The sequence below is a fragment of the Callionymus lyra genome, chromosome 5, assembly GCF_982586985.1.
Source record: "Callionymus lyra chromosome 5, fCalLyr1.hap1.1, whole genome shotgun sequence".
Lineage (NCBI taxonomy): Eukaryota > Metazoa > Chordata > Actinopteri > Syngnathiformes > Callionymidae > Callionymus > Callionymus lyra.
The window spans coordinates 8,127,106-8,143,916 of record NC_141822.1 but is presented as its reverse complement, the minus strand read 5'-3'; the positions used below and the strand labels follow the sequence as shown (position 1 = coordinate 8,143,916).

General features: G+C 36.4%; 1 protein-coding gene across 1 annotated transcript in view; it reads right to left on the bottom strand.

Annotated features, from left to right (window-relative positions):
* Positions 1-8,495, bottom strand: part of zbtb7c (zinc finger and BTB domain containing 7C) — a 32,022-nt gene extending 23,527 nt beyond the window's left edge. The window contains exon 1 of the mRNA XM_087790687.1: positions 8,287-8,495. The gene's annotated coding sequence lies outside the window, so the exon portion shown is untranslated. The remainder of the gene's footprint in view (positions 1-8,286) is intronic.
* Between the last annotated feature and the right edge of the window lie 8,316 nt (positions 8,496-16,811).

Genomic DNA, 16,811 nt, shown 5'->3' with positions numbered 1-16,811 from the left:
TAAGTACAAGCTTAATTTGTAAATGGAAGTCGTTGTCTGTCCTTTGAATCGGGAGGTGATTATGTCTTCGTGGGAGAAGAAAAGCTTGTTGTGTTTCGCTGCCACGTCTGTCATCACATCACCAACAGATGACGTGAGCACAGAGCATTTTCAAGGCCTCCAAGTCCGCTTTGCAATCTTTTCGGTTTGGTGGGAACCGTTTTTCAAATGTTCAGTTGTTGCTTCGGACAAAAGTTAAAGTAAAGTCACATGACTTCGCTCCCATGAATCTTTTGACAGCAGTCTGGTCAATATGTTGGAATTAAACAATGAGTATTTATCAGTTAAAATGAGTTAAAAAGAGTGTCCTCAGTATTGTCTTCGCAAAAAAAAAGGTCTGAAAAATGCCCTTGCTAGCTTGAATGGCTGCGTTGCGTTCAGTGTCACACAAGATGTAGGAGATTTTCAATCCTCCTCTTACATTGTTCTAATACACTTGTCAAACTCAAAACCCATTTTATTTGGCCGAAAAGAGCTTTGAAATAAAAAAGTCAGCTCAAAATTCTACCTAGATTTACCTGTTAGCGTCGTGAAGGATCCAAACTGTTCAAAAGTTCATCACAATCAGAAATTTAAAATTTAAACTTCTGTAAACGTAAGATTAACTTCAATGAAAAACAATTCCGTGAGCCGTATAGATGTAAGATTTATGATTTAATTTGCATTAAATCAATTAAAATCGGACTGATTTAATTTGGAATCTATTTAGTCTCTTTTAAGAGGACGGTCACTAATTGACTCAAAATGATACAGAAATACGGTACATTTTGTACATTTTGTTCTTCCAGTGACCTGGTTTTCGGTTTACATTTAGTCTCCTTGTGCGAGTGACTTTGACGATACAAATAGAAGTGAGGTTCGGTCCACTTGTTACTCTTTTATCAAAAGTTCTTTCTTTCCTTCACTAATGACTTTGAATGAAGCATTTTTACCTCTTTTTATGTTTTTTTCGTCATAATCTCACGCGTACCTCAGATAACCTCGTTGAATATTCAGAGCAACACATGTCACTCGGCATTAGGAGGTCGGATGAAAGAAGAAAGGAGTGAGAGAAAAAAAAGAAAAAAGCGTGTGATTTCGTAATGTCTAAGAGAAGCGGATCTGGGTTGAATAAGTGGGTCCACCCACCTGTGAGTGAGAGGCAGCGAGAGAACGCGGGGCTGGAATGTGGTTTCAGAGACATGAGTGTGTGGGTTCGGGGAGCTGGCCTGCTTCTGCTGCCTAATCACTGGTGGAGCGAGCAGCGAGCCTTGATCCACCCCAGACGGACTGCAGTGAGCCTGCTGGTGTCGGGCTGAGGCGAGGGGCGCCCCACCGGGGGGACGGAAGGTGACGACTGATCTTCTGAGGGGGGAGGACGCGAGGTCATGACTTTTGTCAGCGTTTCGCTTCCAAGTGTCTCGTCGTCATAAGTATCCACTTTAAAAACATCAGACAAAACAAGCTGGTCTTACATTTCGTCGTCTGGTTTTACAGATTCAATCGACCCTGGACTGAACAGACCAGTCAGAGAACTGTTCTAAGAGTCTTAAGAGTTATTTTTACGGGCATACCTCCGCCAAGGAGCTCCTTTTGACGTGACTTTTCAAGGGCTAATGTGTTGATTTAAGTGTTTCTTAAAGTGATGTTTAACCTTTATTGTATCATCAGTGTGTGTTTGTACAAAACTCTATTTTCATTGAAATATTGACATAAGAAAAGTATCTTAAGCTCCGCCCACTGAAAACACCTGAGCTGTGTCTCAAATCACATACTTCTCTTAGTGCACTGGAGGTTAGTATGCATCAGGATAGTGTACGTACTAACTAGTACACTAATTACATACAAATATACAATATATTGCAATACCGTAGGAACAAAGATACATGTGTAGTATTGTTAAGTACTTGACTCTGGTGTTGCAGAATTTACAAACTACATGACTCTTGACAAGTCGTAACATTTTTGTTTTGAAACCGAAATAAGTCCAAACTTTAACTTCAACTGTATCCTCTCGTCCTCAGTCATCGCTGGGATATTCCGGGATTTCATTGTTACTCTGGCGGCCGAGGATGTAATGACTGCTTCCATGTACTCCCAGAAGTTTAATTACAATACGAAAATGAACAAACACCTTTAATATTTTTATTTAAAAATAAATAAATAAATATATATATATATATATTATTATGATACACTTTGTTAAAATACAAACCATTAATAACTATATGACAAATTAAATGAAATTTGAAATACAAAATAACACAATAATAAACATTTTTTCAACAGTGCTTTTGAATATGAGTATTGTGAAAATTTTTAAGTGTATTAATATTTTCCCAAACTCTTACTCCTTCACAAATGTGATCATTTTTAAACTATCAATAACCTGGACAGTGTTCCAGATGAATCTAACATTGAGATGAATACACTGTCAAACTGTGCAACTGTATAATCCATGGCTGAGGACCATCAGTCACTAGGTGATCCTGGAGTAGCTCACAGAGTCATCAAGGGCGGCAACCCTTGATTGAATCCCTCCAAAGTCTCATATTGTATTACAGTATCTTAGTAAACAACCACACTTTCTCCATCGTGATGTGATTCCCCTCCACGGAGCAACAGGAGGATTCAGACGGTTCAGTTTTCACGACCAGTTAAGAAGAAACTCTGAATGTTGAGTCTCTTTCATCAACCAAATATCTATTCATTGGTGCACAAAAGCCTGGGGCGACAAAAAACTTTTTTTTCTCTCTCCTAAATATGAAAGCAGGGGTTTTTAATTGAATCACCTTGGACACCTATGAAACAGTCACGGCTTCAACAGAAAACAAACATAGAAAACGACTTGGATCATGAATTTGTACGTTTATTTCCAGATTACCGTATTTTCTGCACTATTAGACGCACCGGATTATAAAGTGCATAGAATAACATATACAGTCAAACGTTTGAGTGTGGTTGCGTTATGCATCCACTAGATAAAGCTGCGCTAAAGGGAATGTCAACAAAACAGTCAGATAAAGTCAAACTTTTATACATGACTGGTTGAGCGCGCAGCAGTGATTTTGCTCAAAAATAAACGTTTTGAGTGTTCAACAACCAAGACACACTCACTAAAAACGGTGGCAGTAATCATACTCCATAGATGTCTGCCATGACGTGAGGTGTGTCGGCTCATGAAAGTCATGAAAGTGTTTGTAAACAAGTCACCCACCAGGTTATGTTCATATATATGACGCTGCGGATTATAAAACACACTGTCGTTTTTCGAGAAATTTAAAGGCTTTTAAGTGCGCCTTATAGTGCAGAAAATACGGTACTGGGAATTTAAACTCACCATATGGTTCTTGTTCTGATCTGGATTTGGTGCCACACCTGGATGTTTCTCTGTGTATTTTTTTTAGAGCTCTACCCCCAATATTATCGATGGCTTATGGCTCAGCTCTAATTTCTAAAATATTATTTGTAACATCTTCTAAGTACACATGTAAAATTAGTTTATTTACATTAAATATCAATAAACTAAAATAGGAAAATTTTTTAAATAATACTTCATGGCAATGATCTGAAATTGCAGTGATGCAATGCATTTTGGGTATCTTAAAAAACCGTCTCAACGTGTAGCAGGATGTTGTATTGATTTATGATATAAATCAAACTAACCTTAAGGTTATTCCTAAAGGAATAATGAAATCCCAGGAGATACCGAGGGTTACTGAGGACGAGAGGATACAGTCGACTACAGTAAGCTGATGTTTGGACATACTTTGGTTTGAAAACAAATGAAAGCAGTTACGACTTCGTCAAGAGTCATGTGGTTTGTAAATACTACAACACCAGAGTCAAGAACTGGACAATACTACACATATATCCTCGTTACTGCAGTATCACAATATATCGTATCGTTGAACCTGTATCATGATACTTATGGTATCAACAGATTCTTGACAAATACACGCTCCTACTATACATTTTGTCCCGTAGATCATGAACCAAAGACACGTCTCTGGATACAATGTCACAATAATCGATGTTAACAAAAAGCTAAACCGACACCACCAGACAAAAAACTGGCTCAAACAAAGTCCTACCCAGACAATAAAAGCGTGACTCCTCTAAATCCTAGCTGCCTATTCGTAGCGCCTGGCGCTGTGTTTCATGAGGAATGCAACGCAAAGAACACAAATCCCACAGAAGGAGCTTTTTTGGCAGGACCGGGTCCTCCCACCCACTGCAGCCTCTTCAAGCCTCCTCCCATCTTTATTCATCTGTGAGGGGCGGCTTACTCACCCATCCCCACCAAAGCTGGACTCCAGTCCTAAGGGAGTCAGATCCAGGTCTTATTGTGCGGCGCACACACTTTCTAAACACACACACATTACCCAGATGATTGGAGGCTCGACGGAGAAGCGAAGCCGCCGGAGAAACACTTTTTAACAGCCTGTGCGTGATTGACAGGTTGACATTGTGTCATTCAATGTTATTTGAGCAAACTCCTGTCAGGAGGGGAGACGACTTTCTCTCCGCATGAGAATGAAGACGTTGCATCAGTTTGTGATTCAACTCGAGTTAATCCTCCTCTCAGTTCCTCTCAAATCATTTACTAAAACAGTTTTCTATCTTTTCTCTCTCGTACCTCACAAGAGATGTTTGTTAAACACTCGATTAATAAGAGGCGGTTCCATCAGAAGATAAGCTTTTAAATGTACTTCTTAGCTTTCAATGGTACTACAAATACACAATGTTCCCCCTACAACAAATATTCGATTATTCTGTCCAAAGACATGGATTAAACAATTTTGTGTGCAGTCAAATGAAGGCCAGTTTTAGGAGAGAAATGTAGAAGGATTAAATGGGTATATAAATGATAATAATAGGGCTGAGTATTGTCAAGAATATGGAGATACGATACGTATCACGATACTTGTGTCACTATACGATATATTGGGATATATTGTGATACAATAGGAACAACGATATATTCTTTATTTCAAAGAAACAACACTTTCTGGCTTTTACAGCAAATAAATGAGCAAATATTTCTCTAATCAAAGTGAAAGTGTTTGTAGGAAAGTGCTTCTCTAAATATTAACAACAAATGTAAACTTATATTAACAATGACGTGCATTAAGAAACAATCTGGAGCAACATGTAATATCCAGTGTCAGTGTTTAATTATTTTTTAACTTTAAACCAAACTGAGTCCAAACTTCATCCTAAAAAGCTGCTGGACTCTGGTGTTTCTTTTCTTTTTCACTCATTGCTGTCATTTCGCCCGTTTTGTTGTTACTTTGCCACGGAGGAAATGATGAATGTTGCCAACTAGTGGCTGGAGGTTTAATTGCACCACGCAAATGAATAAACGCAGTGAATATTTGAGTGTTAATTGTAAAATAAAACATTGAATGCTTATCTGTTATACACACACTATAGAAATATAAACCATAAAATAACTTTGAATTAAAATGTATATTTAAAAAAAGCATTTTTTATCGATACAGTGTCAGGTATAAAAATATTGCGATATATCTTTATATTGATATTGTCTTTCACGCCTAGTTAATAATGCATGTGGAGAAAGTTTTTTATAAGAGCCATAAGGATATTTATTAGCTTAGTAAAGTAGTTAAAGTAGTTTTCATTAATTATTTTTATTGTAAGCTTTTCTTTAATAGTTGACGTCTATATTAAAAATATTAGATTTTATGTTCGGTTTTATTATTTTTGAATAATTTAGAAACCACAAGCTGCAGTATATTTTTCGAAAATGTTTCTATTAAAATATATATATATATATATACAGTATATATAAAAAATCACGTAGCGTTTGATTTTTCCAATATTCCAAAAATAAACGTTCTGAATTCAACATTTTTTCATTTCTAGCCGTTCAAATTCAATATAAAAATGTTGGTATAACAGTAAGTAAGTAAGTAAGTAATTTGTACTTGTATTTGCCACCAGACACTAACAAAAGAGTGCCGAGCTATTTGATCGAACTCTAAGCCAATCATGGTTCACATTCAACCATTCAGTGTTCTTTTGGCTCTGATATACTTATATAAAAAAAGTGATATTTTTAAATAAACATATAGGAAGAATACAATGAAAGAAATTCAAAATACATAATTGTAATAATAACAATGACATGGCCGAACTGAGGCTCTTAAAATACACACTTACGTTTCGGGATCTTCGGCCTGGTCACTACAGTTTACTCTCTACTAACTTTTTTGTAGCAGTAGTTTGATTCTTTGACTCTTCATTTATGATCAACAGATTTTAGTTTTCTGCAAAAAAAAAGATAGATTTCCCTCAATTGTTTAACAAACTCAAAGAAGAAAATTGGTTTTAAAGTTTATTCTGTTTGTTGTTTATTTAATATTTAAATATAACGATTTTTAACAATAATTATAACATTTTTTTAAAAATAAAACTTGACAATGTTTAAGAAGCAGAATTGGATAAATGTAAGTATTTTTATTTTGAGTTTTTTTTCAAATATGTTCTTGATTATTTAACAAACTACATACATAACTACTCTTGACAAGGTAGGACAGTTGACCAGTGAGATGGTTCCATGTCAGGTGTAACTAGGGAACACCTGGTAGATCCAGGGCAAATGAAATATTGCATCTTAAGTATATAATTGAGAAAATATTTCCCTCGTGACTCTTGCAAATGCTTCAGAAATGACTGAAGTTATCACCGAGTCCTGCTCGAACAACATGTGAGTAAATATGAGAATCTAAGTAAGTGAGTAAGTAAGTAAGTTAGTAAGTAAAGAAGTAAGTAAGTAAGTAAAGAAGTAAGTAAGTAAGTAAGTAAGTAAGTAAGTAAGTAAGTAAATAAGTAAGTAAGTAAGTAAGTAAATAAGTAAGTAAGTAAGTAAAGAAGTTAGTAAGTAAGTAAGTAAGTAAAGAAGTAAGTGAGTAAGTAAGTAAGTAAGTAAAGAAGTAAGTAAGTAAGTAAGTAAATAAGTAAGTAAGTAGGTAAGTAAGTACGTAGGTAAGTAAGTAAGTGATTAAGTAAGTAAGTAAGTGAGTAAGTGAGTAAGTAAGTAAGTAAGTAAAGAAGTAAGTGAGTAAGTAAGTAAGTACTGTAAGTAAGTAAATAAGTAAGTAAGTAACTAAGTAAGTACGTAGGTAAGTAAGTAAGTGATTAAGTAAGTAAATAAGTAAGTAAGTAAGTAAGTAAGTAAAGAAGTAAGTAAGTAAGTAAAGAAGTAAGTAAGTAAGTAAGTAAGTAAGTAAGTAAGTAAGTAAGTAAATAAGTAAGTAAGTAACTAAATAAGTAAGTAAGTAAGTAAAGAAGTTAGTAAGTAAGTAAGTAAGTAAAGAAGTAAGTGAGTAAGTAAGTAAGTAAGTAAAGAAGTAAGTAAGTAAGTAAATAAGTAAGTAAGTAGGTAAGTAAGTACGTAGGTAAGTAAGTAAGTGATTAAGTAAGTAAGTAAGTGAGTAAGTAAGTAAGTAAGTAAAGAAGTAAGTGAGTAAGTAAGTAAGTACTGTAAGTAAGTAAGTAAGTAAATAAGTAAGTAAGTAACTAAGTAAGTACGTAGGTAAGTAAGTAAGTGATTAAGTAAGTAAGTAAGTGAGTAAGTAAGTAAGTGAGTAAGTGAGTAAGTGAGTAAGTGAGTAAGTAAGTAAGTAAGTAAGTACGTAGGTAAGTAATAAGTGATTAAGTAAGTAAGTGAGTAAGTAAGTACGTAAGTGAGTAAGTGAGTAAGTGAGTAAGTAAGTAAGTAAGTAAGTAAGTAAGTAAAGAAGTAAGTAAGTAAATAAGTAAGTAAGTAAATAAGTAAGTAAGTAACTAAGTAAGTACGTAGGTAAGTAAGTAAGTGATTAAGTAAGTAAGTAAGTGAGTAAGTAAGTAAGTGATTAAGTAAGTAAGTAAGTGAGTAAGTAAGTAAGTGAGTAAGTGAGTAAGTGAGTAAGTAAGTAAGTAAGTAAGTAAGTAAGTAAGTAAGTAAGTAAAGAAGTTAGTAAATAAGTAAGTAAGTAAAGAAGTAAGTGAGTAAATAAGTAAGTAAGTAAAGAAGTAAGTGAGTAAGTAAGTAAGTAAAGAAGTTAGTAAATAAGTAAGTAAGTAAAGAAGTAAGTGAGTAAATAAGTAAGTAAGTAAAGAAGTAAGTGAGTAAGTAAGTAAGTAAGTAAGTATTAAGTAAGTAATATTTGAAGAGCACATGAAGTCTTGGCTCCACATTAGCAACAAAAATCACCCTTAATATCTGATGCAACAAAGAAGAAACTGAGAGACATCTCTGACCTTTCAAGAATCTTCTTCCCACAGACGTTCACGACACTCTCAGCGCAGCCATCCGGGTGAAAGTGTGAGACTGAACTTTGTTTCGAAGGTGTGTCTGTGATCCGGTGAAAAGGTACCATTCTGCCTGCACAGTTATCTAAGAAACACAACAAAACAAAAAAGTGCTACACCCACCTTTGCTCAGCCAACACCCCTCCCTCCTGCTAAACCCAAAGTATTTGGGCAGCGTTCCCTAGAAGTCCACCTGTGCTCAGGGGAGGGGAGTGACACACTCGCAGGCCAAGCCTTCAAACATGCCAGTCACGGAACCTGGACGTGTTCTCGGAGGGGAGGAGGGTGAGGAGGGTGAGGAGGGCTCGGATCGGGTGTCAAGAGTCATACTGGGACAGACATGAAAGGCAGCAACGGCAGGGTGGGAGACTGAACCGGTATCTGAGTGTGTCTAGGTGTGTTCGTGTGTACCTTTTGTGTTGCTGTGAAAGTCTTAATGCTGCATAATGGCAACATAATAAGAGGGTGTCATGATTGATGTCAGAGAGTGACTTCTCTGGTGGCGTGGAGTCAGAGAACATGCTTGGGTCAGGAGTACGAAGACGAACAGTTTCCACATCTATACTGGCTTTTTATTTACCATCTGGATCCTGGGATCTTTTGAGGGATCTTTTTCTCTCTGCAGTGTGATCTCCATTTTCCTACTGCGTGTTACTTACTCTAGACCATAAAACTCAATGCACAGAGTCAAGGCATGATCTGAATTTTCACTGGGTTGCAATGCATGATGGGAATCCAAGAGAGTCATTACCTAGAGAGTCATGTGGCCGTCCACATTTGTCCGTCCATCATTTTGTGTAACCATTGACTTTAGGAATAAAGCAACATGAGATTTTCTTCTAGATTACCATCTGGATCCAGAAATCTTTTGAGGGATCTTCCCTCTGAATTGAGAGCTTCACACTCACACCTGGATGTATGTGCTTTGTTTATTAAATATGAACACCAGTCTCTTGATGATCTCATGATGTTATTTTTGTCTTATGGCTCAGCTCTAATCTTTACAATATTTGTTAAGTCTGGTGTAAATAAAATTACCTTAAACTTCCATAGGCACCTCAAAAAATGTAAAATGAAAATACTTACAATAGAAAATGCAATGCAAGGAAGGTGTCTGCTCAGTTGCAATGCATGTTGGGATTTCAAGAGAGTCTTTTGACCATGCACATTTTTTTTCCATCTGTCCTTCTGTTAGCATAAAACAACTAATAATATATTAATGAAGGGACATATGACAGAATTCTTTCTGAACTACCATCTGAATCCTGTAATATTTTGAGGAAATTCTGGCTCATCTCTAATCTTGAAAATATAATATATATATAATTCTGTTGTAAAACTGCAGTCATATAATGACCCTAAACTCCTATAGGAACCTCAAAAACTTTTAAAATAAAATACTTAACGTAAGCAATTGGTAATTTAAATTTGCATAGGGTTGCAATGCATGTTGGGAATCCGAGTCATTGCCAATATAGCCATGTGACAACCCACGTTTATTTCTGTACATCCATAACATATTATATAATGAAGGGACTGATTCTTTTTCTAGATTAGCATCTGGATCCTGGAATCTTTTGAGGGATTAATGGATCTTTTTTTCCCTCTTCTTGGCAATTAGAGCTAAATTAATTGCCAATAGTGATAAAAATGTGACCATCTGCATTTATTTCTGGATTATGTTCTGGATTACCATCTGGATCCTGGTATCTTTTAAGGGAATTTGACGATCTTTTTTTCACCTCTCTCTTTTTAGCCGCAATGCAAGGTGTCCTATTGAAATCCGTTCTACATACAAATAATCTACTATAAAAGGGATTAGAACAACTCATTAATGATAATGATATATATTCTGGAACTCCTGTGTTTGTCTCATGTGTCTTGATCTTTTAAAGTATATACTTTAACTGTGTATTGTTTTTGATTGTTGAAGCGCTTTGTGACCCTGGTCTAGAAAGATCTATACAAACAACCTTTACTTTACTTACTTTACTTTACATTTTTAAATTCAAAATCTTCTCTCAAGGTTTGCATTCATTGTATCATTTAAAATAAGTTAAAACAAATCTTACATTCAGGGACATTTCACTAAAATAAGACACATTATTGTACATTTCAGTTAATATTATGAAGTAAAATAAAAATATAACATAACATAATAATGGGGAATTTTTTGCTTTAATATTATATTATTTAACACAAATTACATTTACATCTCATATTTTAAAAAAAAAGCTAAAATTGTTATTTCATATTAAATATATAATAGTATGATCATGTCTAAATGGTTCTAATGCATTAATAAATGTATTTTCTTATTTATTATTCATTTAAATTTTCACATTACACTTATTTACTTTTTCCCTCATTTCTGTGTGTAGTTTTTTGAGTGTATATTAATCCCTCAAAATATATTTTTTAAAGTGAGTTGAAGAAATGTTGTGAAAAAAACTCATATATACAAGAATAAAATTGCACCTTATTTATCTTAATAAATATCACGGTCTAATGACGCATGTCCTTTTTCTTAAGGGATTTTCTCGTCTTTCTTATTGCCTGACGGCCCCTAACAACATTCACAGAAGTTAATGTGGCCCTTGAAGAATTTTAACTGCCCACCCCTGGTTTAAAGGAAACATTAGGTCCTAAAACAAACACTATAAACCGTGGATCTACAATAGAACAATGACTCGACTCTGCATCTCCCTGAGAAGTTATAGTTTCATTATTTTTTTATCTTTATTTGAATCATTAACCGGAGTTTATTAACATAAATCCGTGGGCAAGGTCGCTCCAGGAGACGCGTCAAGGACGAGGAGAACTTTTACAGGAAGTGAAGTTTTGTGCTATAACGTTTGAAATCAATTAAAAAAAAGAAAAGAAAAGGAAGATGCATAAAGACGATTCAACCCACAAGCTGCTGCTGCTCCTCGTCCACCACCTGTGCAGTGGGTGTCGTCACCACGTCCACCAAATCTGTCGCATCTCAGTGACGGAGAAAAACATTGTTCGTGACACGGTTTTGTTCTTTTTCTCATGAATTCATTTTCTCTTCCAGTGTTTGTATCAGTTCATGGTTTCCCAGAAGTTATCAGCAACATACCAGATAAATGTCCTCCCTCGACAAAAGTTGGACCCGAGTGCAGCTCCACAGGTCAGGGGTGCGTGGGCGTGTGCGGGTGGTGTCGGCCGAGTCCACATCACCTACATCATACTTTTGATTTTGTATTTGGAAGGTTTGGAAAAATCACATGGACCGATGCCCGACTCACTAACTTTCACCACCTTCTTGTCTTCTCTGAGAGAGAAAGAGAGGTTTGAAGAATTCTCCGGGACATCAGGTTTTATCTCTTAATGAACAACTGTTGATAAAAGAGTTTTATTTAACACTATTTTAATTTAAGTTTGATTTAAGACTCAGACGTCAACATGAAGTGATGAAGACATTTCAAGAGTAATATTTATTCTTTCTTCCATCCATCCATCCATCCATCCATCCATCCATCCATCCATCCATCCATCCATCCATCCATCCATCCATCCATCCATCCATCCATCCATCCATCCATCCATCCATCCCATCCATCCATCCATCCATCCATCCATCCATCCACCAAAGCACCCATCCATCCCTCCACCCATCCATCCCTCCATCCATCCATTCATCCCTCCACCTATACATCCATCCATCCATCCATCCACCAAAGCACCCATCCATTCCTCCACCCATCCATCCATCCCTCCATCCATCCATTCATCCCTCCACCTATACATCCATCCATCCATCCCTCCACCCATCCATCCCTCCATCCCTCCATTCATCCCTCCACCTATACATCCATCCATCCATCCATCCATCCATCCATCCATCCATCCATCCATCCATCCATCCATCCATCCATCCATCCATCCATCCATCCATCCATCCATCCATCCATCCATCCATCCATCCATCCATCCATCCACCAAAGCACCCATCCATCCATCCCTCCATCCATCCATTCATCCCTCCACCTATACATCCATCCATCCATCCATCCATCCATCCATCCATCCATCCATCCATCCATCCATCCATCCATCCATCCATCCATCCATCCATCCATCCATCCATCCATCCATCCATCCATCCATCCATCCATCCATCCATCCATCCATCCATCCATCATCCATCCATCCCTCCACCATTAAATAAAAATATACATTTTTTTTATCCATTCATAAATCAGTTCATCCATCCACCCACCCCTCCAACATTCCATACATCCATCCATCCATTAAATATAAATATACATTTTTGAGTGAACGTCACTTTAAGGCAGATTCCATTGATCTTGTGTAGAATCTTTATTATGTAGAAGAATATGATGAAAACAATACCTTGATAGTTTGTGCTGCAGCATCTTGTCAAGAACTCATCAACCTGTTGGTTTTAAAAAGAGGTCAAGCACACAGCTATTTTCATACATAAAAACTATATAATTAACAGCGTCACCATGGAGACAGGAAGGAGGCATCATCATTAAGAAACCCAGAGATGCTCATTAAGACGGTCGGAATCTCACAGTCGCACATAGACATACAACCAGAGATTCAACAACCATTGTTTCGTAACGTCGTGACTCAGCAGGATCGATTTGTGGGAATATTTTTAACATACAAGTGAGAGGTTTTCATTGAGCGGCACATCTCATCTGCATAAAAGAAAACATATATATATATATATATATGCCGGAGAGGAACGATCCGGAACATTGGTCCACACAAAAACACTGGCAGGTTAACTGAGGTTGTGTTGCTGGAGGAGCGAGAACATAATGGAATTCAAAGAAGGATCTTCTATAGGAGACTCGTTCAAATCGTCACCATTCAAAGCTTCAGCACCGTGTCTCACTTGCACAGACCTTGAATGCTGCTTGGCAATGTTTAAAGAAGGTTTAGGACCTTAAGAAAAACAATGTCTCAGGAATTCTTTGAGGAAATTCTTCCTGCTAATTTAGTGGATCTGAGTGTTTGTATGAACTCAATGGTTTCATTGAAGATGTTATGCAAATATTTGTTTTGTTCTCCACCTGCCAACTGCATTGAAGACACTAGAAATGATGGAAAATCTACGGTTTTCCTGTGTTTAGGAAAAGACGATCAACCTTCACAAGCTTTACATGGATAGGATTTGGCGACTGATACTGACTTCTTAGCGCAGGGGGAGTGAAACTCAATCCCATTTCAGGCCTTTATTCGTTCTAAAGAGAGAAAGAAAAAAGATAAAATTCAGGGTATAATAATGTGTCGATTGTCCTGTAACAAATTTTCATCAATGGCAATTTTATGAATAGTTATTGTTGTTGTACGTATAATATTGAACCGGCTAGAATCAGAGCTGCATACATTTTTATGAGTTTAAGTTAGAATATTTGTGATATTACAGATTTAATTCTTGATTTATTATTTACATTCTTAGTTTAAACTTACTCTATATAATCAGCCTAGCTCTCATACCTATGGCAAGATTAGCAACACACAATTGTGTTGAAATTGTTATAAACTATCCAATTTGTAAGTTGTGAACATATTATATTTACTGAATATTCTGTAACAGGAAACTCATTTGATATCACTCTCACTTTTCTTTAGGCTAACTTTAGCCAGGTTACTTTCTGAAGACACCACTGACTCACACAACATCTTCTTCGATATTTGTTTTTTTAAAGACAAGTTAAGATATTCAAAGCTTTTAAGGGCCACATTAAATGACTCGACCCGGCTGACTTTTGCCCACGGGCCCCTCATTAAATTTAGACCAGAGATCTGTAACTTATTATATTGTCTTTCTGATGATTGTTTCATTTCTCAGAGTTTTTTATTTGAATTTTTGTCCATTTTTTGCGCGTTCAAATTTGATTTGATTACCTTTTCCCTTGTGTCATCCTGGGGGCAAGGTGACCCAAAGGCCCAAAAAACAAATGTCTTTGTGGTATCCTTGGGGTTGTCTCTAGGTCAAGGTGACCCATAAACAAATGTGTTTGCGGTATCCCTTGTCTGGGTCAAGATGAACAACCTACCTGGCTTCTATAAGTACATATATTCAGTGGTGGAGGTCGTTCATCTTGACCCAGAGACAACACAAGGGAGAAAACAACACATTTATTTTCGGGTTCTTCGGGTCACCTTGACCCCGAGACGAAACAAGGGTTAATTCCTTGACCATCTGACTTCTGCACAAAGAGAGAGAGAGAGTCCCTTTCTTGTCCCAAACACGGAGGGCCACAAAAAGGTATTATTTTTGGGTAAATATTTGTGTGGTTTACTGTTCTTTGCTACATCAATAAAGGGGCCATAGAATATAATAATTTATACTTATATTATATTTGTATTTTTTCATTAATATAATTTTTACAAGAACATTAAATGAGATTATATTTATTCCTTAACCTTTTGTAAATCAATAGAACCCTTTACTCGACCCACACCAAACTCAAATGCAAGACAACAGTATTATTGTTAATAACTTAATTTTTTTGGTTGATTTTTGTGTGGTTTATGGTGAATTCGGGCCATTATTATTGTTTACGTTTCACATGTTCACATAGATTGCAGTGGATTTTCATATATATTGGTAAATAAAGAGTAAATATACTGTATATTGGTAAATCATTTATGTTCAAAAACGACCATTTCATGAATGACCTCATAGAAAAACTTCAGGATTATTTTCATGAAAAATATATTTACTGTTCTCCAGACATATCCACTGAAACGACAGTAGGACCCCGAGGGTCTCCAGAGAACCATCAAACGTGATCCAACATCTTTATAAATGTGACGCCGTCGTGTGTCTTTCAAGCCGGTCCTGCAGCAGTGGGCAACATGATCCGACCACGCTATTACCTCACGCTCCCCCCCCGCCCTCCACACAGATCCACTCCTACCTTCCCCTTCGTCATGCCCATACCCTCTTCCTCCTATCTCCCACTCCCTTCCCGTGCTCCCCTCCTCACCCTCCACTCCCTGCAAACGCCGCTGCCAGGCCATAATGTTTTTCTTAGCCTCTCCTACACACTTTTCACACAGTTTTCCCTCTCTCTCTAAACACAGCAACATCCCACACACCCTGGGCTCGGATGACCCACCGAGAGAGGAGGTGGGAGGGCTTCGGGTGGGCAACCGTCAGTGAGGGACATTCGGTGTGACGACTCAAAAAAAGCGGGTCGACCGAAATCCTACTCGATCGTCGGCTTTTATTGAATTGTGACTTCATCGTTCCCGCTTTTCGTCCCGCGTATATATCGCTGTAGTCAGGACTGAATATAAACTTCAGCAGGTCTTCATTCTCTTTTTTAACTCTTTTTAAATCAAAGATCTTTTCCTTATTTTATTCTTCTTCTTGTCCACAGTTAACTGTTGGATCTGCATACGTTAATAGCCGTTGATCACACTTTAAAATACAAAATAAATCTTTCGCATATCTGAAAAACCTCAATGATAATTAACGTGTTATTCTATTTATTTATTATTGATATTTACTTACTTAATGTTACGTTTAACTTTACCACAATGTCTCTTTTTTTATTATATTTGATTGTATTTCATTCATCGCATTTAATTTCATTCATATTGTTTTATTATTTTATTCTGTAATGTCAACACAAAACAAATGTGGCAATAAAAGTTTTTGATTCTGGTTCTAATACATGGGTAGTAGGAGTGTGTATTGGCAAGAACCTGGTGCACCGATACGATATATCGCGATAATGCCTGAAAAAAGATATTTTCGGAAGAGCAGGAAAACTGTCATAGCATAGTAAACACAAAATTTGTTGCATGTTTAATAATAATGCTGGATTTAAACAGGGGAATCAATATTTGTATTTGACAAGAGAAGAAATAAAATGGATACAGTGAGGTTTCATTTCGATATGGTATTGCATGGGAAAATAAATCGCAATATTTGAGTTTAACTAAGGCTGTAGGAAAATATTGACACACTTAAATAATACATTAACAGCACTGTATCATCTTTTATTTTTTTATTACAATACGATTTGATTTTAAAATCATTTTATTTAATTTTTTATAGTCTACATTTCAATAAAGTGTTTATAAAAACGAAATAGTTACATTTCTTAAAATGTACGATGCAGATATTCACCGCCTTTGTTCTTTTTAGTGTTGCAATTAAACTACCGGCCACTAGAAGGCAGCAGTCATTCGGCATCCGTAGAAAAAGGAACAAGGGCAAGAGCCAGGCTTTGACTGAGGACGAGAGGATACAGTCGAGTCCAACCGCTTTTAAAGCTGATATTTTAGTTTCAAAACAAATGAAAGCAGTAACGACTTTTAATACATATACTACAAATACATTGTATCGTGATACGTATTGTCTCGCCAGATTGCTGCCAAAACACACCCCTAAGTGCATCGATATTTTATGGAGAGTATTTGAGCAGATTGTGGGAAATCGGAAAAGCAAAAAG